General features: G+C 49.9%; 1 long non-coding RNA gene across 1 annotated transcript in view; it reads right to left on the bottom strand.

Annotated features, from left to right (window-relative positions):
- Positions 1 to 24,216, bottom strand: part of LOC106508356 — a 90,446-nt gene that overhangs the window by 3,220 nt on the left and 63,010 nt on the right. The gene's annotated exons all lie outside the window — the stretch shown is intronic.

The raw sequence follows: 24,216 nt of genomic DNA, 5'->3' as shown, positions 1-24,216 counted from the left end.
GATGGCACTGGGAGCGATGAACTCCCAAAGAGGAAGAGGAAGAGCTCGGCAGCTCATGACAGCCTTCCTCCAGTCGCTGAAGTGCCATTAAATGGGGTAGCAATGAAATAAATAATTCATTTCGAGAGGATGGTAATTGGACCAAAAGTAGAAGCATATTTTTACCACTTTAGAGACAGTGAGGGAGTCTTTGGCCTGGTGGCACGTTTCCCTCTCTAGTCAGATTATGTCCTTTTTTCTACGGCTTAGCTACTCTAGGTGAAAGGGGTGTTTTCTGCATCCTGTGGAAGATTCTATGCCTGGCTTGACATATTAAATGGAACGAAAAGCGATTTATTCAATCTTCTGTCAGAGAGGTTCTCAACTACGGGTGGTTTTTCCCCCGGAGGTGTTGGGCAGTGTCTGGGGATCTTTTTGGTTGTCACATGGAGTGAGGTGCTGCTAGGTAGAAGCCGGTGGTGCCGCGAAACAGCCTACAAGGCACAGGACAGTCCCCCCAAAGCAGAGGAACTTCTCTAAGCTCCAGAACCCCCTGTCTATTGGGACAGTAACCATTTTCTAACCAGCCCTGCTGCTTCATCCCAGGAAGCGGTTGCTCAGGCACCTAACTGGTAGTGGAGTCGTGGTTCCTGCAAAGCAGTCCTATGATATACAAGAGAGGCCCCGGGATAAAGAACCTTCCAGCCCAGTGTGCCAGCAGGGTCGAGGCGGAGAAATCTCGTTCCACCCTAGAGCACTCAGCCCCATCCCAGCGTCTCCCCCACTCTCCTGTCATCAAGGTTTTCCTCTCACCCAGGCCTTCCCATCTTCAGACAAACGTATGGTTCCTACCCTTTATCTTTAAAAAAACCCAAACCCAAACCAAAAAACCCATTTTTTTCCCTCATTCTTACATTCCCTTCCAGCTGCCTTTCCATTTTTTCTGATCTGCAGGAAACCAAATTCATGAAGGAATGAGTTTTCCAAAGCCTCTTTTCTTGTTCTCTCTTGAACCCGCTGCACCCCAGCTTCCTGGGTCACCCATCACAGAGTCGGGGCCTGTCAAGGCCACTGAGGAGGATCATGTGGCCGAGCCTGATGGTCATTTCCAGTTCTTATCTGACCTGACCATCTCAGTGAACCTGCATGCTCACCTCCTCCTCCTCGAAACTTTTGCTTCGCTTGGTTTGCAGCCACCTCTCAGTTTCTCTCTTGCCCCCCGGGCTGGGGGTTTTCGCTCTGTTCTGATTTCATCTTCTTCAGAGCTGAGCTTTAAAATCTAATCTGTACAAGTGTCCTGGGTGACTCCCTCTGGCCCACGGATTTGCGTTTTACACCTACGCCCATAGCTTTGGGGTTTATATCTCCAGGGCCAACTTGGCCCTAACTCCAGACTTTTGGAGTCAGGACTCAGTCCGTGTCTGCATATGGGACCTGGGAGCCAAACGGAACACCCCCGGTCTAGACTCTTCCAGGAGTCTTTCCAATTGCGGTCCGTGGCATATCCATTCTGCTAAGTGGCCTGGTTCAAACATTTTTGTATTCTTCCCGGCTACTTCTCTTTCTCTTGTTCTCCATACATTCGATCCATCAGTAGCTCTTATTGCTCTTTTTTTAAAAAAAAAATTTGGGGGGAAGTTTGGGGTTAATAGAGGCTCTATCTCCCCCCGCCCCTTTGTGGCAGTGCTTGCAACCTGTGGAAGTTCCCAGGGTGGGGGTCAAATGGGAGCTGCTGCTGAGGCCTAGGCACCGTCACAGCAACACCAGATCTGAGCTGCCACTGCGACCTATGCCACAGCTTGCAGCAATGCTGGATCCTTAACCTACTGGAGTGAAGCCCGGCAGCAAGCCCACGTCCTCGTGGAGACTGTGCTGGGTCCTTAACCCACTGAGCCACAGTGGGAATCCCTCCACGGCTCTGTCTTTAAAATGCATCCAGCATCCAACCCCTCGAGTTTCTCTCAGTACAAATACCTTCGTCCAACCATATCGTCTCAGCACTGGATTATCCACGGCCTCCTGATAGAACTTCCGGTTTTGACCTTTGTGTCCCCTCCGATCTATTGTCCCTTACCGTCTATTGCCCCCGGCAGCCAGAGGGAGCCTTGGGAAAATGAAGCGAGATCGTCTAGGTCTGCTCCAAAGCCTTCGACGGTTTCCTTCACTCCTCAGAAGAAACTTCACAAGCCCGAGTGTCACCTATGAGGTCACACCTGATAAGCACCCCCACTTCTCGGACCTGGGGTCCCACAGTCTCATTCCTGCTCGCTGTTTCAGTCACCTTGGCCTCCTTGCTTTTCCTGAATTGCAGCAAGAGTGCCTTTTGCAGAGTTCTCCCCCGCATCTGCACAGCTTGCCTTCCTCACGGTTCCCGTCTCTTTGCAACGGCAGTTTGTCCCAGATGCGGCTCGGAACCACTCTCTCTATAAAATCGCAACTGGCCGCCCTCCAGCCAAACAGCTCCGTCCGCCTGACTGTGATTTATTTGTTTGTGGTTTATGTTGTCATTTGCCTCCCTTCACTGCAATGGAAGTTCAATAAATGTCTGGGCCTTCTTTGTTTTATGTTGTTTTTTGTTTCATTACATCTCTAGCACCTAGAACACCACCTAGTACAAAGTAAGCACTAAGAAAACATTTTTGAATGAATAAGCCAATCTTGTCATAGCTACAAGATGCAGCTGAAAAACCACCACTTCAAAAAGTATCATCAAGTGTATCAGAAAACACAATATAGTGTAAGATACTGAAATTAAACTCTGCTTTGCAACTCCACTCTCCCCCCAGCAGGACTGACACTTTGGAATCCTGGAGGAATATCTTCTTACGTGCGACAATTTGTCAAAACAAACATAAGAAAATATTGATGCAATCCCATCACAGTGAATTAAAATGTCATCACACCATACAGTCACACGGTGTCAGAGCAGCCTCCAAACCCAGCACGGTGGCGGTCCTCGGCGACCCCTTGCTTTATAGGACTTTTAATGCAGGAATCTGGCATCAGTAAATATTTACGCAATTGAACGGCACGAGAGAACTGTTCCACCATCGTCTGTAATTAGCTATCCTGATCCGTGGTCTCAGCACAGCTACAGAGCCAATAGATTTGGGGCTGTAACAAGGTGTTTCATCTGAGTCTCCACCTAAGAGCTCTGGGTTCTTAGAGTATGTGGGGAGGCCCGGGCGTGTTCCTTTCAGATCATGGTTCCCTGAGTGGCCACAAAACAAGCAAAGCATCAATGAGAAAGAAAGGAAACAGACAGACCACTAAGGCTCACTTCTCTTTGTCTTCCTCTCTCGGTGTGGCTGCGGTGTGTGGCCTGCCTCTGGCACGGGAGCTCTGGGTGACTTGCACGCCTGCCGGGGCCCCTCAGGCTTCCTGGCCATCCTGGTGTGATCATCCCAAGCCAGTTTGGGGGCTGCAGGCGGGCCATTTCCAGTCGCACCACATTTCCTGTTGGTGCAGGGGGGACCTGTCTTCCTGCCACTACAGTCTGTCCTGCCCCGCTCCTCTCCCCCCACCCCGTCTCGGCTCCTTCTCTGCTCCCGGTAGCGCCTGAACTCTGGTTCCCGACAGCTTGCCAACAGCACCCTCTGTGCCCTTGTCATCTCTCACCTATCACACCTGCTGCTGCCACCTGTTCCTGTACCTTGCCAACATCTCCCCCACCGCCATCAGGGCTGGCTCTGCTCCTTCGGGAGAGGAAGGATTTTTTTCTTTCTTTCTTTCTTTTTTTTTTTTTTTCCCTAATCGGGGGCTGCTGCCGGACAGCGACAACTAAACAGTGACATCTGGGGAAACGCTGCCCTCTGCCCTTGAGATGGTGTACTCACTGTCATCGTTGCCAGGATACTTAACCACCAGCTTCTGAGGGCTGCGGTGTTTCCAGGGTTCTAGGAACACCCCCGCCTACCCCCGCTTTCTAGCTTTCTAAGAACTGCAGCCTCTCCCGCGTCTAACTGTCAATTAAAGCTACTCCATTAAGCTTGTTTCAAAAGCCATTGCCTTTGATTCTCATGTCAAATTTGAGTTGTGGGGAGATGAAGGGAGGGACATGGGCAAAAGTCTGGTTTCAGCATCACTGGCATCAGCGAGGGTGATATAGACATAAATCAAAGAGCCCTGTCGTGCTTCGAGGTCAATCTGAATTCAATGGTTAGATTTTAAAGTGAATATTAAGTTGGTATATGACCTGCAAAAGATACACAATTAGGATGCTGATGACTATACCACATCTGTCTGAGTGAAGAGTGTGCCCCATTAGTCTGTTTTTTTGTTTTTTTTTTCTCCCAAAATGCTAAAGAGAAACTGGGGATGGAAGACAGAGAGAGAAGGAAAATGAGAGAATCTATGAGAGATGGATATCCATTTTCAGAAAGCAAGATTCTTAATAACTTGCATATCTGTAGATTCACAGATGGAGGGCGATCCAAAGATTACTAGAAGTCAAAAGATACGGAGCTGCTCCATAAGCAATAAACTATGATGCGAATATAAGGGTTATTTTAGACAGGTTATTTCCAAAGCACAGCTTCCAGAAACAGTAAACGGGTCTCTCAAAAAGGCAGACTCGGTTTCATTTTTAAATAGCCCTAATTGCTACAAAAATCACACAAAGCCAAAAGCCAGTTTCACTCGTACTAGTTCTGTGTCTAGAAAGATGCAAAATAGTCCAATCTTATTAGCAAATCTTTGAAAGTATTGAAGACATCTTCATAAAATCCACAATGTCCGTGTTTCTGCACAAGTGGAGAGAAGAGAGTTTCATGGGTTTTTGCTGAAGGAGTCTGTGGAGAGGGAGAGCTTTTTGATAAGGAACTTGCCAATATTTATTCCAATACAAATTGTTCATAACCTCTGACCCAGCTATCCAAGTTTTGGGACTCTATCTCACAGAAATTCAATCAAAGTACATTTGAATGGTTTGCATCGTTACTAATTGTGGTTAAAAAAAAAAAAAGTACTGGAGGGAGTTCCTGTCGTGGCTCAGTGGTTAACAAATCCAACTAGGAACCATGAGGTTGCGGGTTCAATCCCTGCCCTTGCTCAGTGGGTCAAGGATCCGGCATTGCCGTGAGCTGTGGTGTAGGTCGCAGACGCGGCTCAGATCCCGTGTTGCTGTGGCTCTGGTGTAGGCCGGTGGCTACAGCTCCGACTGGACCCCTAGCCTGGGAACCTCCATATGCCGTGGCAGCGGCCCAAGAAAAAGGCAAAAAGAAGAAGAAGAAAACAATACTGGCAATAACTTCGACAGCCAGGAGAGACTATGCGTGTACCATGCATGAGTCTGCGGAACACGCAGAGCAAATATTTCAGAGAATGAATGATTGGGATGCGTGTGTGCTGAGCTGGTCTAAGAGGTCGTCCTTAGTACACTCTTTCTGTGAGGGAAGCACAGCCAAGTATACCATAAATCTCGTTTCTCAAAACAAACCCAAACAGCCCCGATGTTATATATTTGGGGATATGTGATTGCAATAGCACAGAGTAAGGCATGGAAGAGCATATGGCAGACCAATGTTGATTATATATGTATTTTTAAAAAACATATAGGTCTCTTTTATTTGAATAGGTTTGCATTCTTTTTTTGAATTTAAATTATCTAATAGCTAAACGCAAAAAATATTTTTTAAAAGTAAGTCTCAATCTATGCTGATCTGTAACTGTACATGAACTTGAAGGTGCTTCTAGGATTTCTTCTGGTGTGGAAATTATACACTAATTTCCCCAGTCCCAGTGACCAATTTACACTAAGGGATTCTTGATCCTCATATAGGAACCCTTAGGGATCCTGTTAAAAGCTGTTCCACTTTCATAAAGTTACGGCCATAAGGTCTCTGTTGTTGTCGTTTTTTTAAGTACTCACTTTTATATTTGGGTTGAAACTGGGAGTACATCCAAGTCAAAAAGTTTTAACTCCAAGAAAAGGTATAGTCCTTCCCATCCTATTTGCTAAGGTCAAGATGCTAAGATCTTTCAATAAAGTAGCAATATTCTCAGATCTTTTATGTGGTAGAGGCTGTAATTCTCTGGTTCTATTCTTAAAATATGCTCCTCTGCCTTGGAAACAGCTATCCACATCTTTCTTAAAGTATCCCAATATTGCAATTGATTTCGAGAAGCCTGGTCTCAACAGAGACTGACGTTGAGATTGCGGCCAACTCATAGCCCCAGGGTCTTTCAGCTGTGTGCTGTGTTTGTGAATGTGCTAACACAAACTAGGTCAGATTTGCTGTCATCGATCTTGGACCTCAGCAATCGATTTTTTCAGCCTAAATGTAAGACTTTATCATTATCCATTTCAAACTGATTGTGTTCCCCATGTTAAGATTTTTTTTTTTTTCTGGTCTTTTTTTGCCATTTCTTGGACCACTTCCCCAGCAGATGGAGGTTCCCAGGCTAGGGGTCGAATCAGTGCTGAAGCCACCAACCTACGCCAGAGCCACAGCAATGTGAAATTGGAACCGCGTCTGCAACCTACACCACAGCTCACGGCAACACTGGATCCTTAACCCACTGAGCAAGGCTGGGGATAGAACCCACAACCTCATGGTTCCTAGTCAGATTCGTCAACCACCGAGCCACAATGGGAACTTCCCCCATGTTAAGATTTTAAAAGGAACTAAATTGTACATACGATGTGATTAAGATCATGTGAAAAATACATCTACCTGTTAAAAGATATAAAACAAGAAAATAAACAGATCAAAATTATTGACTATGAATGTAGTTAGGTGTTTGACTCATAAGAGATTTGCCCTCCCCACTCCATTTTGAAAGTTTTCTGATTATCTTTAATGCTAATTCAATGATATGCTATATTCTTCTAAATAAAAAAAATTAAAATGACCTTCATCTTGTTTGTGTGAACAAATAACAATACACCTGAGGATGACACAAGAGAGAACTTGGGACCATTTAACCGTGGAGCAGCAAGAATTCCTGTCTGATGGGATCTCGGGTGCCGATGTGGCCTAGCCTCCAGCTCACAGATGAAAGGCAACGGGAGAGGGGGAGCTGTGGTTTAAAGGGTGTAAATTTTTAGTTTTGCAAGACAAAAAGGTTCTGGGTGTCTGTTTCACAACAAAATGGACCATACTCAACGCTGCTGAACCAACCTGAGTTTCTTTGCTGTGGAAAGGTTCCTTTGTGCCATATATTAGATTCCAGGGAGAAGTGATATCATCTGGTATTTGCCTTTCTCTTTCTGACTCACTTCACCTAGTAGGATAATGTGAGAAAAAAGCATGTACACATGTATGTGTGACGGGGTCACCTTGCTGTGCAGTAGAAAATGGACAGAACACTGTAAACCAGCTATGATGGAAAAAAATCCTTATTAAAAAAGACAAAAAATAAATATAAATACAGAAAAAAAAGATGGCCAGCTTTATGCTCTGCATGCTTCACCACAGTCAGGAGAAAGGGTGAAAAGATCAGAACGTCAGTATTAGACTCGGCGGCGGAAGAACATGGTCCCTTGAAAGTTTCCGGCTGCCGCGCCTTGGCCGAGGGCCCCCGCGGGCACGGAAAAGCGAGTCGGGACGCGGAGCCGCGCTGCGCAGCGACGCTCTCCGCACATGGTACCTGCTGTGGCATCTCTACCGCCTGTCCCTCGCCCGCCTGTGTCAGCGCCGCTGTGGTGCGGGATCCACGCGGTTCGTCAGGGCTCCATCTCAAATGGGAACTGTTGTGTCTCTGCGTTCCACCTCGGGGCTTTTTTCCAAGGCCTGGGTACCCTCAGGGGGTGCCCACAGGTAGCCTGGACGTGGGAGGGAGGAGGAATCAGGGGGTAATTGCTTCAGCCACCCCTCCTTCTCTGAGACCGTTTGGAGACAGGTTCCACAAGGTGCCCAGCGTGTCCCAGTTACTGATGCTGGTAACCAGTTCAATAATCCATCCTTTTTTTGTATGGGGGGGGCGCTCTTTCCTCATGTCTGGTTTCATCCTCTCATTCATTTTTTTCTGCTTCCCAGGATGGACTTCCAAATAAACTCTCCACACCCCGTTCTTCTCAGGCTCTGATAACATCTAAGCTAAATCTAGGAATAATATTTAGGACATGATGAAGTTTTAGGAGTCTTTGGGAGATTCACTGAAGAGATCCCTTAGAAAGTTTAAACTTAATTGCCACCACCTCAGAAACACAGTCTTCCCCTTGTCTTCACCTGTTTTGCTCCCCGTCCTTTCAAAGATGCTCCTCGTGCCACACATTTACACTTGTTCTGTGCCCCTTCTCCCATTTTACTGTTTGTTTGTTTTTTTGGAAGTCTGAGCTCTAAAGAAAGTTGACGGAACATAAATTTTGCTTCATATGCCTCACGGAATTCCCTGGTGGCCTAGCAGTTAAGGACTGGGTGAGGTCACTGCTGTGGCTTGGGTTTGATCGCCGGCCTGGGAACTTCCTCGTGCCACAGGTGCAGCCAAAACAAAACCAAAAACCAAAAGAACCCACTAGCTAAAATGCCTCACCGCTCACCTCTTTCATCCTCCAGTAGATCACACCTGCCTATACACAGATCTGGCTTCTCTGCAGAGAATCTTTGGTCCCTCTTGAGTTTCTGGCCCTGAGGCCACGGCTGATTTTTTTCTCAATCTAATTGCTCTGAACAAGGGCACGTTCTCTTTTGTGTGCCATTATTTCGTCACACTCAAAATCACGTCCTTCAAAAAGAAAGTGGAAGAATACAATAGAAGATATTTTTATCCTGCCTGGTATGTCTAGGAAAGGTTTACTATTTTAACAAAAACTTGGGATTTATTTTCTTTTTAAACATATCTCTAGGAACCCATTATGTCCATGTGTCATATCTCATTGGATGCACAGTGTGGGAAATGCAGTTAAAACCTGCAGAAATCCTGGGTCTTTGGCACTTTTCCAAAGGCTAAAAGGAATTCTTGCAAAAATGAAAGCTATTTGTGTCCCGGGAGACGTGAAATTGTTCTGCTTGAATTAAAATTGCTGTCTCGAAGAGAGCCAAACATTTGAAAAGTTTGGGAGATGAAATGGTGCTAACCCACTCGTGAAAGTTAGCGCACCTTCCCCCTGCTTGTGGCCGGGAAGCTGCGACTGTTTCCTTTTACCCTAATCCTTCTGTAGGCACAGCGGTCCCCAACTCCCGGCTATCATTGTCCCCCTATGTTGTGTTTCTCCCAGTTTTAGATCGATGTTCTTCAGAAATAACTAATTTTCTATGATACTTATCATCTTTACAAGGTTTAGAGGACTTATTAATTTGAAAGTTTTAAGAAAATCATTGGCAACTAGAATTTTCACAAAAAGAGTAACTTAAAAAAACATATTTAAGAAACTAGAATAATCAAATGTTGGTGATAAAAAAAGGGTCAGAAATATCCTAATTCTCCTCCTAAGTTTGTGTAGAAGAAAGTGAAGATCTGTGCCGCTTATATAATATACAAAGCCACCTACCAGAATCAGCGTCGCCGAGACGGAAACACACGCTTTCTGTCACTTAACGCAGTTTAGCTGAAACAGGCTGCACCATGGTCTGTACGGCCTGAGAAAAGGAGTAGAGATGAGTGGCTACGTCTGGCCGACCCTGCGCTTGTACCATCTGTCTCATTCTTCAGGACTTTGAGTGGGTATCTAATCGAATTGCTTCTAGAGATTTTTAAGCGTTCCAGTTGAGGAAAACCTGATCCATGGAGAAAGTAAGTAACTTGGTCAATTACATAGTTAATCAGCGACGGAGCCGGAACCGGAACCCATCCTTCCATTCATTCCTGCGTTTCTTCGCTCGGTCAGTAAATACTCCCCCACTGCGATCTTAGGCATCCTGTGGATTCATTGGCTCCGGGGGTGGGGGGGGGGAGAGCTTGGTCCCTCCGATCTCAAACTATAAAAGACGGTAGGCTTACGGTTTTTGGTTTCCTCTTACCTCGTCAGGCACTCAAAGGACTGAATAAACCAGTGCGCAGAGTAGCGTGAGGAAGACAGGAGACACGCTTAGTCACATGCAGTCACTCCCTGTAAAATCCTGTGGCGCATCAGCCTTACGCTCGGGGACAGGCTTGTTCTGTCGTAAGAAAGAGTGACAGAAACCTGTGCTAGCATCTCGCTTGCCTTCCTTGCCCATATGTGAACCTAAATGCACCTTTGCGAGGCGGCCAGGCTTCGAGCGGATCATCCAATGAAAGCGACTAAAACTGGAGCTCACTGTGCGGTCGAACCCCAGGCGGAGAGACGCTGGTGGCCATTCGTTGTCTGGAATCAGGTTCATCTCCAAACGCTTCCACACGGAACTTCATTCATGTACCTTGTGAATCCTACTGCTGATGCTCAGCCGTCCACACCAATCCTGACTTTCACACAGCTTCTACCCAACCGTCGGAGGAAAGCGGACATGGCACGGTTAAGAATCTGACAGTATCAGGCTTAGTTTATCTTCGAGCCTGAAGAAAATGTTGGAAAGAAATGCCATTTTTGGAGGGGCTAGATCAATCATATTCTCAGCTCCCTTTTCAGCTCAGGCCACGTGGGAGAAGGACTTGGGCTAATTATCCCATACAAAGCTATGAGGAAGAAGAGCTGCACAGATCCAGTTGTGGTAAGTAGGGACGTTTTGAAAACACAGCACAGGAGGACCTAGTCTAGATGTGGGGTGGGAGATGAGTCAGGGACGGCGCTTGAGAGAAAGCAGCTTTTAGGCTATTTTTTAAAAAAGGAAAAAAGAGAGTTCCCTACGTGGCTCAGCAGGTTAAGAACCTGACGTCTCTGTGAGGATGCGCGTTCCAACCCTCGCCTCGCTCACGGGGTGAAGGATCCGGTGCTTCCGCAAAGCAAGCTGCAGCGTGGGGCACAGACACGGCTCGGATCTGGTGCTGCTGTGGCTGTGGTGTAGGCTGGCCGCTGCCGCTCCGATTCTGCCCTTAGCCCAGGAATGTCTGTATGCCACAAGTGCTCCACTAACGAGAAGAAGGAGAAGCAAAGCAAAGCAAGACAAGAAAAAAAGAAAAGGAAAGCAAAGAAAGAAAAAAAGACGAGAATGGTAGCGCTGTGCAAAGCGGAGGGCGTCTTTCAGAAGACAGGGGCCCACGTCCCTGTGCCCCGAACACTCCCCCGGTTCTTCACGTTTCCCCTGAAAGGACTCCGGCACCTTGCACTTTGTCACGGATATCGCATTACGTATGTCCCAGGGCCGGTTACCACCGGATGAAGGTCTTGATGTACCCAAGATCGGGACACCGAAAAGAACGGACGTCACTCAATATAAACTTTTAAAATAGAGAAAACACAACGAAACAAACTGTGAACGGGGCGCTGATGACTGCGGTCCCGCGGCTCCTTGGGCTTCATGATGAGAAGCATCGAATAACCCAGAAGCGTGCGCAGGATCACGTGTGCTGCCTGGACACTCATCTTCTCTTGGAGAATGGAGGGGTCGCGCTGGCTTTTATTTGCGTGTTTTATGTTTCTAACGCGAGAAGGACTCTTCACTGTGCTCCTAATGTAGCGGATAGGCTAGGAAAATCCCTGGACGAAAAATGTGTTTCATGACTTACCGACCTGGCAAATGGAGTGTCCTTTGAAGGCTTTATTCGGGCGCGACGCGACAGGGCCTTTGCCGTCTAGAAAAGATGTGCTCCGTGCACTGGGAGACCCCGTGACACAGGTGCCTGAACGTCACCACTCCAGTAATGGGGAGACAGGGGCCCACAGAACTTGGGGACTACTGTTCGGTCGGAGGCCTGTCACGTCTCTGCACGTGTCCTGATGACATTGTCGGTGACATTTGTGACCAAGGAAACCCCTCGTGGTTTCACCCAACAGGATACAGAGCACTTTCTTTCCCTTCCCCTGGACTGAAGAAACCTGACCTAGAAAAGGAAAGGCCACGGAGGGGCACTTGTTGACTTGCGCCGAAACGTGAATCTCTCTCTCCCCCAAACTGATGTGCCCCAAAACACGGGAGAGGAAAAAGAGGGGCTGTATTTCTTTGGTCTTTTTGTTTCTTCCAAGGCCCCACCCATGGCATATGGAGGTTCTCAGACTGGGGTTGAATCGGAACCACAGCTGCCAGCCTGCACCACAGCCACAGCAATGCCAGACCCTTAACCCACTGAGCGAGGCCAGGGATTGAACCTGCATCCTCACAGAGGCTAGTCAGATTTGTTTCCACTGAACCACGATGGGAACTCTGGGACTGTATTTTGATGGTTAACAGAAGGGAGGCCCTGATGTGCCAGGAAAGGATAGTACTGGTTTGTTAATGTGCATTAGCTCCTCAGCTTTCACGACAGTAACTGAAGCCGCACTCAGAGCCAGAGGCTGCCATTGTCTCCATGTCACCGATAAGGCCAGTGAGGCCCAGAGAGGTTAAGAAACCTGCTCCAGGTTGCAGAGCTTGGAGCACTGGGCCTGTGAGAAGACTGAGTGTGTGTTTGCGGTGCCAAGGCCAGGTGTGTTTGTGGAGGGAGCAGTGCTGTGAGATTCACCCACGCGGCCTTGAAGGCTGGCGTTTAGGCGTGTGCTGGTGTCTTCCTGGTGGATGCCTGCATCTTGGGTCAATTCACATGAAGATCTCAGTACCAGAGTTCTCACTGCAGCGCAGTGGAAATGAATCCAACTAGTATCCATAAGGATTCAAGTTTAAACCTGAATCCCGGCCTCGCTCAGTGGGTCGGGGATCTGGCGTTGCTGTGGCTGTGGTGCAGGCCGACAGCTGAAGCTCAGATCGACCGCTAGTCTGGGAATTTCCATATGCCTCAGGTGTGGCCCTAAAAAACAAAAAAACCCCGCAAAAAACAAAACCATACTGCCTGGTTCTTCAGCATTTACCTAGAAGGTAGTTTCTGGAGAGTCCCTTTGAGAAGCCGTAACCGGAGGTCCCCCAGATGTTGCTTCGTTGACAACCCCGCGTTCAAGGGCCACAGGTTAGGTGTGACACAATCGCAGTGGAAAGGACAAGAGTTTCCTCCCCAGTGATCAATACAAAGGAAATAGTTTTAATAACAATTTCAAGGCTTTCAAAATGCTTTACCTTGGCGACAAACCAAGTGATCCTTGCTCTGAAATAGACAATTCCTTTATGATTCTCTTTCTCTTAAAATGCATTGACTTTTCAGTTTTTAATCTTCTGAGTTCCCTTTGTGGCTCAGGAGGTTAAAAACTCAACTCGTATCCATGAGGACGCAGGTTGCATCCCTGACCTCACTCAGTGGCTTAAGGATCTGGCGTTGCCCTGAGCTGTGGTACAGGTGGCAGCTGCAGCTCGGATTTGATCCCCAGCCTGGGGACTTCCACATACCCCAGGTGCGGCCCCGAAGAAAAATTTAAAAATTTTTAATCTTAGACATGCTACCCGATTTTCAACATGACGGCTCGTTACAATAAACATACTGATTGGTTGCTCATCTTCTCCAGACAAACCAAAACGTATCACAGATGAAGCTTCGTGTGGTTAAGGGGCCCTCAAATGCTTTCCAAAAAACTGTGAAGATTAATCATATGTGCGGAAAGCTTAAAGCGGGCAAGCTTGTGTTTTGGGTTTTTAAGAGGGATTACTGTTGGAAGGAGACAGGTGCAAACGCGGATCGGGCTTCTTCACTGTGGTTGTATCGTCCTTTCTTCTGGTGGCCTCAGAACAAGGCCAGTGCCTCTCATTCGCCTCCAACCTGTGTCCCTGCAATCGTCTTCCAGCTGCCGCAATACAGCTGCAAGGTGGGTGATCGGAATCCCGCCTTCTAAAAGCTGCTGGACCAAGCTCTTGTGCCACAAGTTATGGCACACTTAATTTCATTTATTTTACTCTCTGCACTTCTCCAAAGGCAAGATGAACGGATTAAAATATCTTTATACTCATCCATTGCTAGTTTTTTTTTTTTTAAAATATGTTAAGCAAGTGCATTTCTTTTTGTCCTGTAGGACACCACCCACGGCACATAGAGGTTCCCAGGCTAGGGGTCGAATCAGAGTTACAGCTGCCGGCCTACGCCACAGCCACAGCAACAAAGGATCCAAGCCACGTCTGTGACCTACACCACAGCTCATGGCGAGGCTGGGTCCTTAACCCACTGAGCAAGGCCAGGGATCAACCCGAGTCCTCATGGATACCCGTCAGGTTCCTAAACCACTGAGCCACAACGGGAACGTCCACAAATGCACTGTTTTGACAAGTTTAACAGAAATATCTATACTTTTTATAATTACATAATTTTCATCGATTAAATGTATGTAATAATTTCATGTTCAGAGTCACACTTGTCTAACTGCTCCACACAAACAGAAATTGTTAGCCCTCTTTTTACAGAGGATGAAAATGTGGCTCTCAAGTTTGACTCACTACACAGTCACTGTGTGTGCGTGTTTAGATCAGGAGGTGAGCTGTGGAATGAGAATTGAGGCACAGATCGGTTCTCATGAGGGACCTTTGCCGCCGCTGCCCCTGCTGTCTTTACAAAGTGAACTAAGTTTTGAAGCGCTGCAGACTTCCACTTTGCTGTGCTGGAATGTTGAAAGGTATGAAGTTTGCTTTGTTTTGTTCTCCAGCGTGAGCACCACAGAGAAGCAGCTGCATTTGCGTCTCATAGTCCACCCCCATTTTCTGCTTCCCGATCCCTCTTTGTGTTGTCCCTGCTCCAAAATTCTTAGAGCAAGAAAGGGTTAAAGGAAGCAGTGTTTAGCAGGCGCGTGTAAGACCAGGCGATGCCTCCTTCTCTCCCCTCCCATTTTCCATCCCAAACTCAGGGAGGAGGAGAGAGTGGAGTAAGGGAAACTGAAGGTGAAAAGAGAGTCAGAGGGAAATACAGCAGCATCCAGGAGGCAGTTACGCTCTTTGAAAAATTATAGGGTGAGGAGTTCCCGTCGTGGCGCAGTGGTTAACGAATCTGACTAGGAACCATGAGGTTGCGGGTTCAGTCTCTGCCCTTGCTCAGTGGGTTAACGAGCCGGCGTCGCCGTGAGCTGTGGTGTAGGTTGCAGACACGGCTCGGATCCTGCGTTGCTGTGGCTCCGGTGTAGGCCTGTGGCTACAGCTCCGATTGGACCCCTAGCCTGGGAACCTCCATATGCCGCAGGAGCGGCCCAAGAAATGGCAGAAAGACCAAAAAAAAAAAAAAAATTATAGGGTGAACTAAAATATGGGAACTAGAATGCTATTTCCCCTTGCTCCACCCTCCCTGAAGCCCCTAGAGCATAAAATGAGATGTGGCTATTTTATAAGCCTGAAATAATGCCTCTCAAGCTGGGGAGCAGACCTTCAATCATTAAGTTTATGTATTCATTCAAAGATATTTGTTGGGCAACCACAATATAGGCCAAACATCATTCTTGGTGTTTGGTAAATATTTGTAAGTAGAAGGAAGATTCTTGCCATCGTGGAGTTTACATGCTAGCAGGGTGAAACAAACCATCCTCAATGAACACAACACACAAGTGCATCCTGCAGTACGTGAGTTCGAAGGCGCTAAGTACTTCAAGCACAGCTGTAAGGGTCCTTGCTTTGAGACTTAGACTGAGTTCTGAGGCTCGGCTCTACCACCTCCAAGCTGTGTGACTTGGGTAAGTTACTTACCCTCTCTGTGCCCCAGTGTTCTTAAGACCTGTAAGATAGACTAGACCATACTGCCTGCTCCATAAAGTTGCTATGCGCATTAGATGAATCAGTACCTGGCAAGAATACCTGGCTGATAGTAAGAGCTACCTGGTGCTTATTAAACAAATAGCTGCTGTGGGAAGAAGTTAAAAAGGAAAGCAGCAAAGGGTCAGGGAGTCTGGAGGGCGTAGTTTACAGCGGGTGGTCAGGAGATGGTTGTGAAGAAAACCCATGAGCAGAACCTTAAAGGCGGTGAAAGCCTTAGCCGGGCAGGTAGATGGGGGCAGAGCTGTCCAAACAGAGGAAGTGAGCTTTGTGAGCGTCCTGCGGGGACCGGAGACTGCTGAGCTTCGGGAATGGCCAGGGAGCCCGTCTGGCTTGGAACCGAGTCGGCCTGCGGTTCAGTTAGGGGCTGCAAGACCACTGGGAGGAGTTTAGCTTTTCGTTTAGGCGTGAAATGAGAGGTGATTGGTGGGTTTTTGTTTTGTTTTGTTTTTTTCTTTGTATGGCTGCACCTGCCGCATATGGAAGTTTCCGGGCTAGGGGTCAAATCAGAGCTGCAGCGGTGGCCTACACCACAGCCATGACAACACTAGACCCAAGCCTACTTCTGTAACCCACACTGTAACTTGCAGCAATGCTGGATCCTTAACCCACCGAGCGAGGCCAGGGATCAAACCCGCATCCTCATGGACACTGGGTCGGGTCGTCGACCCGCTGAGCCACTAAGGGAACTCCAGTTGGTGGTTTTAAGGAGAGGAGTGGCACACACTGACTTTTTCCTCAAAAGATGAGTGCGCTGCACTGACAACCAACTGAAAGGAAGAAAGGCCAAAATCAGGGCCTTGGGGAGGTGATGACGGCTTATGTTTGGGTGGCTGCAGGGGAGACGGTAAGCAGGGCGTGGGTTCTGCATAGGTCGGGATAAAGCCAACAGGAGTTCCTGACGGGTCGTATCTAGTGGATGCAGGAAGGAAAAAACATCAAGAGGGGATCCAAGATTAAAAGGCCTCCTCATAATTTCTCCTCTTTGCTTTCCTTCCTACCTGTGATTTTACTCGTCCACCCGTTTTCTCTCTGTAACTGAGGCCAGGAGAGCTCCCGAGCCTGGAAGGCTGTAACATCGGGAAAGGAGAGTGGTTTTGAGAGAGATGATGGGACAGAAGAGAGAAGCCAGATCCATCTGGAGGGGGGGGTTCAGGCTGGCAGCTCCCCCCGAGAGTCTAGTGGAGAGCAGTTCCAGCTGGGAAGGGGTGCAAGGGACGAGGTTCCCGGGCGTCCTCCTGCTACCCGGCTCTGTGGGTGAGCTTTCCCGGGCGGACGCAGGATCGAGACGTTTCTCTGAGCTGGCAGGGATTTCTGTATATCTTGAATATGGGCAATGAAAGGTTAGGAAATCTGAAAATAAATATTGGCCCTAACACCTCTCTTTGAAAAACATAGACTCTCGATCTCCTCTCTCTCCTTCCGAAACCTTCGTGTCGTCTCATTCTCTTCTGTCTCCACGAATCTATGCATGTGAGCGGTCACAGGAATAACTGCTTAGTTCAGGAATTGACACTGACTTTTTCCAGCAAAGGCTGTTAAGCCGGATAGACCTCTCCCGGCATAGAACACCATGAATGCACTCCAAATGGTGATTTGCTTTTTCTTCTTTTTTCTTTTTTGATTGCACCTGTGCCATGTGGAAGTTCCTAGGCTGGGGACTGAACCCGTGCCACAGCAACAACCCTTGCCGCTGCAGTTGACGATGCCGGAAACTTAACCTGCTTCTTCTTTGAAAATAACCCCGAAAACGATGCTTTTCTGAAGGAGACGGTCACACGGAGAAAAGCCTCCTGTCTCACCGTACTTGCTTTCCCAGTGCTTTGCGGCGTCTCTCTTTCCCTCTTGCCTCCCTTCCTGCACTCTTAAATCAACCGATGAGTCATCCACAAAGGCCATGGAGAGCGTGAGGCCGCAAAGCCTCCTGTCTGCGAAACCACCGGCTCCCTTAGAGAGGAATGTTCCTCGAATCCGACCACATGTTCATTGGCTCCTTAACAGCTGCCGCCGCCCCAGGCTGCATTTCCGGGGCCGAGGTAGAGAAAGGGAAGTGGATTCCTGGACATCTTCCGTCAGAAGTCCAGCAGCCACGCTGCAGCCCTCCTGGGCCCTACGCAGGTGCTCTTTCCTTTCTTCTGACAACAGCAAAGCTTCCCAACACCCCAGATGACAATCTCTGCGCTAGGACTTAGCGGCTCCCCGGACAGGTGTTTCTCTGTACAGCCAGACGACAGGTGTTTGCCCTGCGCAGCCTGCCAAGAGCCGAGGAGCCAGAGGAGAAAACAAAGCCCATTTGTGAAAATGATGACCATAATTAAGAGCTACGGGAACGCCAACGATGAAAGCCCAGGCGCCCTGGACACGGGCGCGGGGCGACTGCGCATCACAGAGCATTGCTGCTGGCGTCGCAGTTCTCACTCCTCGGGGGAGAGATGGAAGCGGTGTTAGAGCATCTTTGAAAGCATCCCTCAGAAGGACCCTCAGTTCGGATTTGTGTCCCCGGGCATTGGGGGCATCCAAGGCAGCGCCTGCAGAAGAGACGGCCTTCCTAGTTGCTTGAGAGACCGATTACACAGGAGAAGCCAACCCACGCCCACATCGCAGCACGCTGCGTGGGGACCCTCATTCCCGGGAGTTTCGCTGTGTTCCTCGGGCTCCCAGCAGGGACTTGCCTCCTTTCCAACCAGGTCTTGACAGTGACGTGCGTGTGCACCTCAGCTCCTCCCTTAGAAGCACCCACGAGTGTCAGAGCTGGGCCCACAGCAGAGCGGTTTGCGGAACATAAACACTTTCTTAAAAAAAAAAAAAATCTGTGGGAGTTCCCGTTGTGGCTCAGTGGTTAACGAACCGACTGGCGACCACGAGGTTGTGGGCTCGGTCCCGGGCCTCGCTCAGTGGGTTAAGGATCCAGCGTTGCCGTGGCTGTGCTGTAGGCCGGGAACCTCCATATGCCGCGGGTGCGTCCCTAAAAAGACAAAAGACCCCCCCCCAAAAAAATAAATAAATCTGTGAACATATATTAGTCAGTCATTTGTTCTTCAGGAGCTGAGGAGCTCCCGCCGCTCCGGCCTGAGGCAGCAACTGGAATGTGAAGCGAAGGGCGGGCTGGGCAGAGACATCACAGACCTCACCGATTCGACTTTCTTTTCTTTTTTAAAAAATATGTTCCCTTGGGAGGTGCTCGCCAGGGTTGAAGGGTTTCAGGATGTTAGCCTAGAGGGTTTCGGAGTTTTTTGTCTCTTTAGGGCCGCGCCCGCCGCATATGGAAGTTCCTGGGCCAGAGGCTGAATGGGAGCTGCGGATGCCGCCTGCGCCAGGGCCACTGCGTTGCCAGATCCCAGCGGCATCTGTGACCTACGCAGCAGCGGGGGCAACGCCGGATCCTTAACCCGCTGGAGGAGGCCGGGGATCAAACCCGCGTCCTCATGGACAGCAGTCCCGTTCTGCGTCACAAGGCGAGTCCCCAACACGATTTTCCTGCTACGTGTAGGTGATCACAAAACACAAAGTAATTGTAACTGCTCGGTCCCTCCGCTCCACTTTTAATCTTTCTTTTTTTGGTATATTTCGACATGGGAACTGAGGAGGGACACGTGTGGGTAGTTCAAGTCTAGCCGTCACATGCTGGGGTTATTGAACACTTTTATGCTGTGATTGCTGCAAGAATGGTCCAGGATTTCCCAGCTAGCTATTTTGCAGTGTAAAAAAAAAAAAACAAAAACAAAAACAACATGAAAGAAATGAAAAGGATGCTTCACAAATTATTCTTCTAGAGGCGTAGACATGGGATGCTTTTTTTTTTTTGGTTTGTTTTTAAACCAGCTTTTAGTTAAGCTGAAAAAAATGTTTGGACTTCTCAGCAAGTTCTTGACTTTAGAAAGACAGGCAAGGAGTGTTTCTCTAGAATGCGAGTCTAAACTCTTCTTGGGAGAAAACTGAAACGGCAGGAAAACACCCACTTAGCACTGTTGAAGCTGTCTTTCAAATTTTGTTTGCTTCCCTGCCAACAGCTGCATCTTTAATTTTGGCCTCTACCCCTTTGACACTGAAGAAAAATAAGCATTTTATTATGGGGGGGGAACAACTTTGTGTGTACTGACTCTCAGATTTAGTCAGAAATCAGCTTTGATCCAATCACTTCCTGAGCAACTGGCTTTGGCCGTCTTGGCGCCAGGATAGGCCATGAGCCCCGGGTTTCAGCAGCTTCTTCTCTGTTTATCACTGGTACCAGGCTGGGTCTCCCTTCTGTTCCCTCCCCACCCCATCTCGATTGGCACAGGAGGAATGTCCTAGAAGAGGCCACCGTGCCTCCTTTCCACCCCCGCCCTCACTCTTCCTGAGCCATTTGCTTATGGCCTGTCTCCCTGGATGGAAACCAAACACCCAGAAGCTAAAGCTATTCCAACAGCAGTGACGCCCCTTCTCTCAGAGGTGACAAACGTCCCCGAACCCTCACCCTTTTCGCCACAGACACACTTCTTATGGAGAATGAAGACAGAAAACACCACCCTCGCCCCCGATGCCCAGGGCAGCCGCTCTAGACGATATTAGATACAGCTTGTGCCAGGAACGAAACCCTTCACGAAGGGCCAAGTAGGCTCTGATTGGGGGCAGGGGATGGTGGCCTGATCTCAAATCACGACTTTTGCACTCCTGTGTGGCCAGCGCAGGGAACTGCCCCCTCCACCGTTCCTGGCTGGCCCTAGACAAGAGGAGGGGCTTCCAGCAGTTTAAGAGCAGTTACTTCCTGCAAATGGATATTGTGTGCTGAGATAACTGGGGGGCCTGCAGAGCTCTGGGACTCAGTACAGGGCCGTACCAGAAGCGAAGGCAAAAATAGTCACCAGGCGTTTTCGTTGTGGCTCAGCAGTAACAAACCCAACTAGCATCCATGAGGAGGCAGGTTTGATCCCTGGCCTTGCTCGCTTGGTGGGTTAAGGATCCGGTGTTGCCATGAGCTGTGGTGTAGGTTGCAGACACGGCTGGGATCCCACGTTACTATGGCTGTGGCGTAGGCCGGCAGCTACAGCTCTGATTCGACCCCTAGCTTGGGAACCTCCATGTGCCAGGGGTGTGGCCCTTAAAAAAAGTCACTGGGGAAGCTGGAAAGCACCAGAGATGAGCTATATGATAAAAAGTAACTGATTTCATTGAGTCCATTCACAAAAGACCTTTCTGCTGGCAAAGGCTGCTCTGCTTTCTGACTCCACAGACGTGGAGGGACCAGCTGCTTGTGGCCATTGCAAAACAGCTGCCTCCGCAGAGAGAGAGGAAGGGACCTGCCGCCGGGCCTGCAGAGCCCCTAATCACTCTGTCAGCACCCTGCCTGCGCGGCCCAGTCTCTGCTTCCTCCGAGCACAGACGCCCTTCCCACCCCTCCCAGCCTGCTCGGGGCTCTTGTAGCCACAGGCTATTTGTTCCTGTAGTTGCTGCCAGCTTGGCTGGTAAGGAGCCAGGCCTGGAGGAAATAGAGGCTCCTGGCAAGAAGCAGTGCTGACGGCCCCCGCAGGGACAGTCCCAGACCCCTCCCGAAATGCAACTGTGCCTCCACCCAAATCCTATGGAGCCAGACGTTGCCTCGGGGTCACCGGGGACCTGGTGAGCAAAAAGCAGTGCTGCTGTCTGGACACATCCTTGGGATGTGTGGCAGGCGGAAGGAACTGGAGAGGAGGCCAGGCCCAAGCCCTTCACTTGGGAAAAAGTCCGAAATCCTCTGGGCTTTTGTCTGCTTGAATCAAGCGGAAAACCAGTCTGCCCTGCAGTGGGACAAACCTCAGAGCCGGCAAAGCTCCAGCCTCAGCCAAGTGAAGAGGCTGACTCTCTTGAACAGGCCCCAGGCACCCCGGCAGCGTGAGGCTTCCGGGACTCTGGCTTGCGGCTTGCGCCGCCCCAGGGCCACTCCTCTGTCCCCAGGACCTCTTCTCCTTCCCTCCGTCCCAGCGTGATGCACCGTAGGAGGCCCGGGCTTTGGCATGCCTCTGGGGCCCTGGTCCCAGACACCTCTGACCTCTATTTATAACCAGAGGAAGGCCGTAAACATTAGGCTTGTCCCTCGGGGGGCAGGGCCCTTTGGCACTGACTTCTTGGCCCGGAACTCTTTCTGCCTAGATCTTTCTAGACTGTTGAGTGCCAGCCTGAGGACACAGGTCTTTAGATCTTGCTTCCAGTTGACTCCTGGCGCTAGAAGCTGCATCCATCGTGGCTACAGCTGCAAAAGCCCTAAGAGAAATTCCCCCCTGGTTTCCCACACGGAACTGGGGGAGCCTGAGCTGGGCGAGGAGCTGAGGGAGGTCAACGCGAAGGGCGGGGGACCAGAGCTGCGGCCTAGATGACTGGTGGGTCCCATTAACTCGTGGGGTAGGTTCTCGGTGTCCTGTCCGTGGCGATTAGGGGGAGCTGGCCTGGGAGGGCCATTCCTTCCTCTCTGCAGGGAGCCAGGAGCGAGCGCGCCTTCTCCCTGACCCGGCTCCTGCGGCTGGGGGCGCAGGCGAGCCCCCGCCTGCGCTCTGGCGCCCTCGCCGTGGCTCCTGGGCCTGGGAGTGGATGTCCGGACCTCTTCTGCCCAGGGGCGTTTGACGGTCCCCAAAGCGGCGAGAGAAAAAGTAGTCCAGGCTTGGTCTTCTGCGTGGAGTTTATGGGAGCAGAACGCGGAGAGTTTATGGGTAGCCGAGACGGGAAAATCAGAGGTTTTCGGACCCCAGACGTGCGGTGAACGCAGGCTCAGCGGATCTGCCGGCGGCGGCGGGGTACGCGGGCCCAGGTGGGCGCAGCGGGAGCGCGGGGCGACCCGCTCCCCTCTCTGCGGAGCTGCAGAGCCAGGGGGCTGGGGGTTCCGCGCGCCGGACAGACGCACTGCTGTCTTCTTTCACTGATCAGTTCTTGAACTGGTACTGACCCAAATACCTGTTCCACCTTCCTGTAGATTTTCTTTTCTTTTTTTTAAGTTTAGCGGCACCCATTCCACTTGCTCCCGCACACTCTACCGATGGTTTTAAGCGCGCACTTTCTAAAGTAGCAGCCAGGAAAGTTGAGAAGGAACTTGGGGTCTGGTTTGTCAGACTCACTCAGGAGAGAGGGTCACTTCCCTCCACGTAGTGAACGCTCAACTTTTGGTAAAGTCTCCCCCTCGGACCCCAGAGGAGGTGGGGGAGTGCCTAGCCCCCTATGGGTTGAGATGGGCTAAAAAGCTGAGCAGGTGTCTTGGCCTCCCTGGGTCGTCCCTAGACAAAAGCGTGGAGTCTTACAGGAGATGATTAGGGATACAAGACTGGTTGTTTCACTGGGGGTGGAGATGGAGGAGCTGAAAGAAAGAAAAGAAAAGGCGGAAGCTCAGCTCCAGAGGCTCAGCCCCCGCCTGGTTTTGGCCTCTAGGGTTTGGGAAAGAGGCAGGTGGGGCCAGCCCCTCTCCTGCTCTTTCAGCAGACTCCTAGGGCAGAGGAGGGGAGACACAAGTAACTGGATTGGCTTTGGAAAGTCTTTGCCACGTGAGGCATGGTGTTCAACGGTGTGACACACGGGGAAACTGACTGATGGCATCCAGCAGCACCAGCAGGCCTCAAGCCCTGACAGCTTTGTCAGAGACCCAAGGACACCACCTGCAGAAGGCACAGCGCCCAGGCTCAGCATTCCACAATCATTCAGCCTGGAAAGAGCCAAGGCCAGTCAAATAGACTGTTCTCAGGCACTGCCTGTTTGTGGTCAATGTCCACTGGCAAGGATTGCCTCGCAAGGGTCTGCCTACCCACGGTGGTTAGGCCGGAAGCATAGAGCTTGAGCCTAGCACAGCAGAAAGAGAAAGCGCATTCGGCCCAAGACAGAATTTTCTATCGTGTCTGTCAGGCGGTTGTGCCCAGGCCACGCACATCTCTGGGAGGCACCTTCACGCCCCACCCCCACCCCCAGCGACTTCGCCAAGTCGTCCAGGTGACTTTCTGTTTACAACTGCCTTGATGTTAAGTATTCTAGCCACGGAAGATTTCCAACCCTGAAAATTTCTCCGTGTGTTTTTCTCTGCTTTTCATTATTGAGAAAGGAATCCTTAAGTGGGTGCTCAGCCACGGATGAAGCGCGTCTTAGCATCCACCTCGGTTTAAGCGAACCCATCTCATCGGTCAAGATCACAGCCGCTTCATTAAAACGACCAGTGACTAACGCCCCAGAGTGCAGTTTAAAGCTTCAGATAGGTTTTCAGGGGGAAATATTTCAAGAATGTAAGCCAGGTATATTTCTCAGATAAATGACAGGAGGGGCATTGCAGACATGGAAATTCTCGGGTCTCAGGTTTCCTGAAATCCAGCGCGCGCATCATTAATCATTCATTGGGGTCGGCCCTTCAGTCAATGGCAGCTCTGAGGAAGCTGAAGCAAGCCGTTAGCTAATCCTTCCTGCCAAGGGATCCTGGGGCAAGGGAAGACAACTGGACAGTTGGTCACATGTGCTGGTGCCCAGACCTTGCCCCGCTCCCCCGCTTCAAGCACGGTGTGCGCTGTGCGTGTGCGCGCACCCGCAGCGGGACGCGGCCCAAGAGCCTCCCAGAGGGAAAAGCAAATTCAGAAGCACTATGTTTAGGCGACAAAGAGTTTGCCGCGGGAGAGCAGCTCAGTCCCTGGCGCGACGACTTAGGATGGCTCTCTGA

This window comes from Sus scrofa, chromosome 8 (assembly GCF_000003025.6).
Source record: "Sus scrofa isolate TJ Tabasco breed Duroc chromosome 8, Sscrofa11.1, whole genome shotgun sequence".
NCBI lineage: Eukaryota > Metazoa > Chordata > Mammalia > Artiodactyla > Suidae > Sus > Sus scrofa.
The sequence above is the reverse complement of the archived record's forward strand: the minus strand, read 5'-3'. Positions and strand labels throughout refer to the sequence as shown.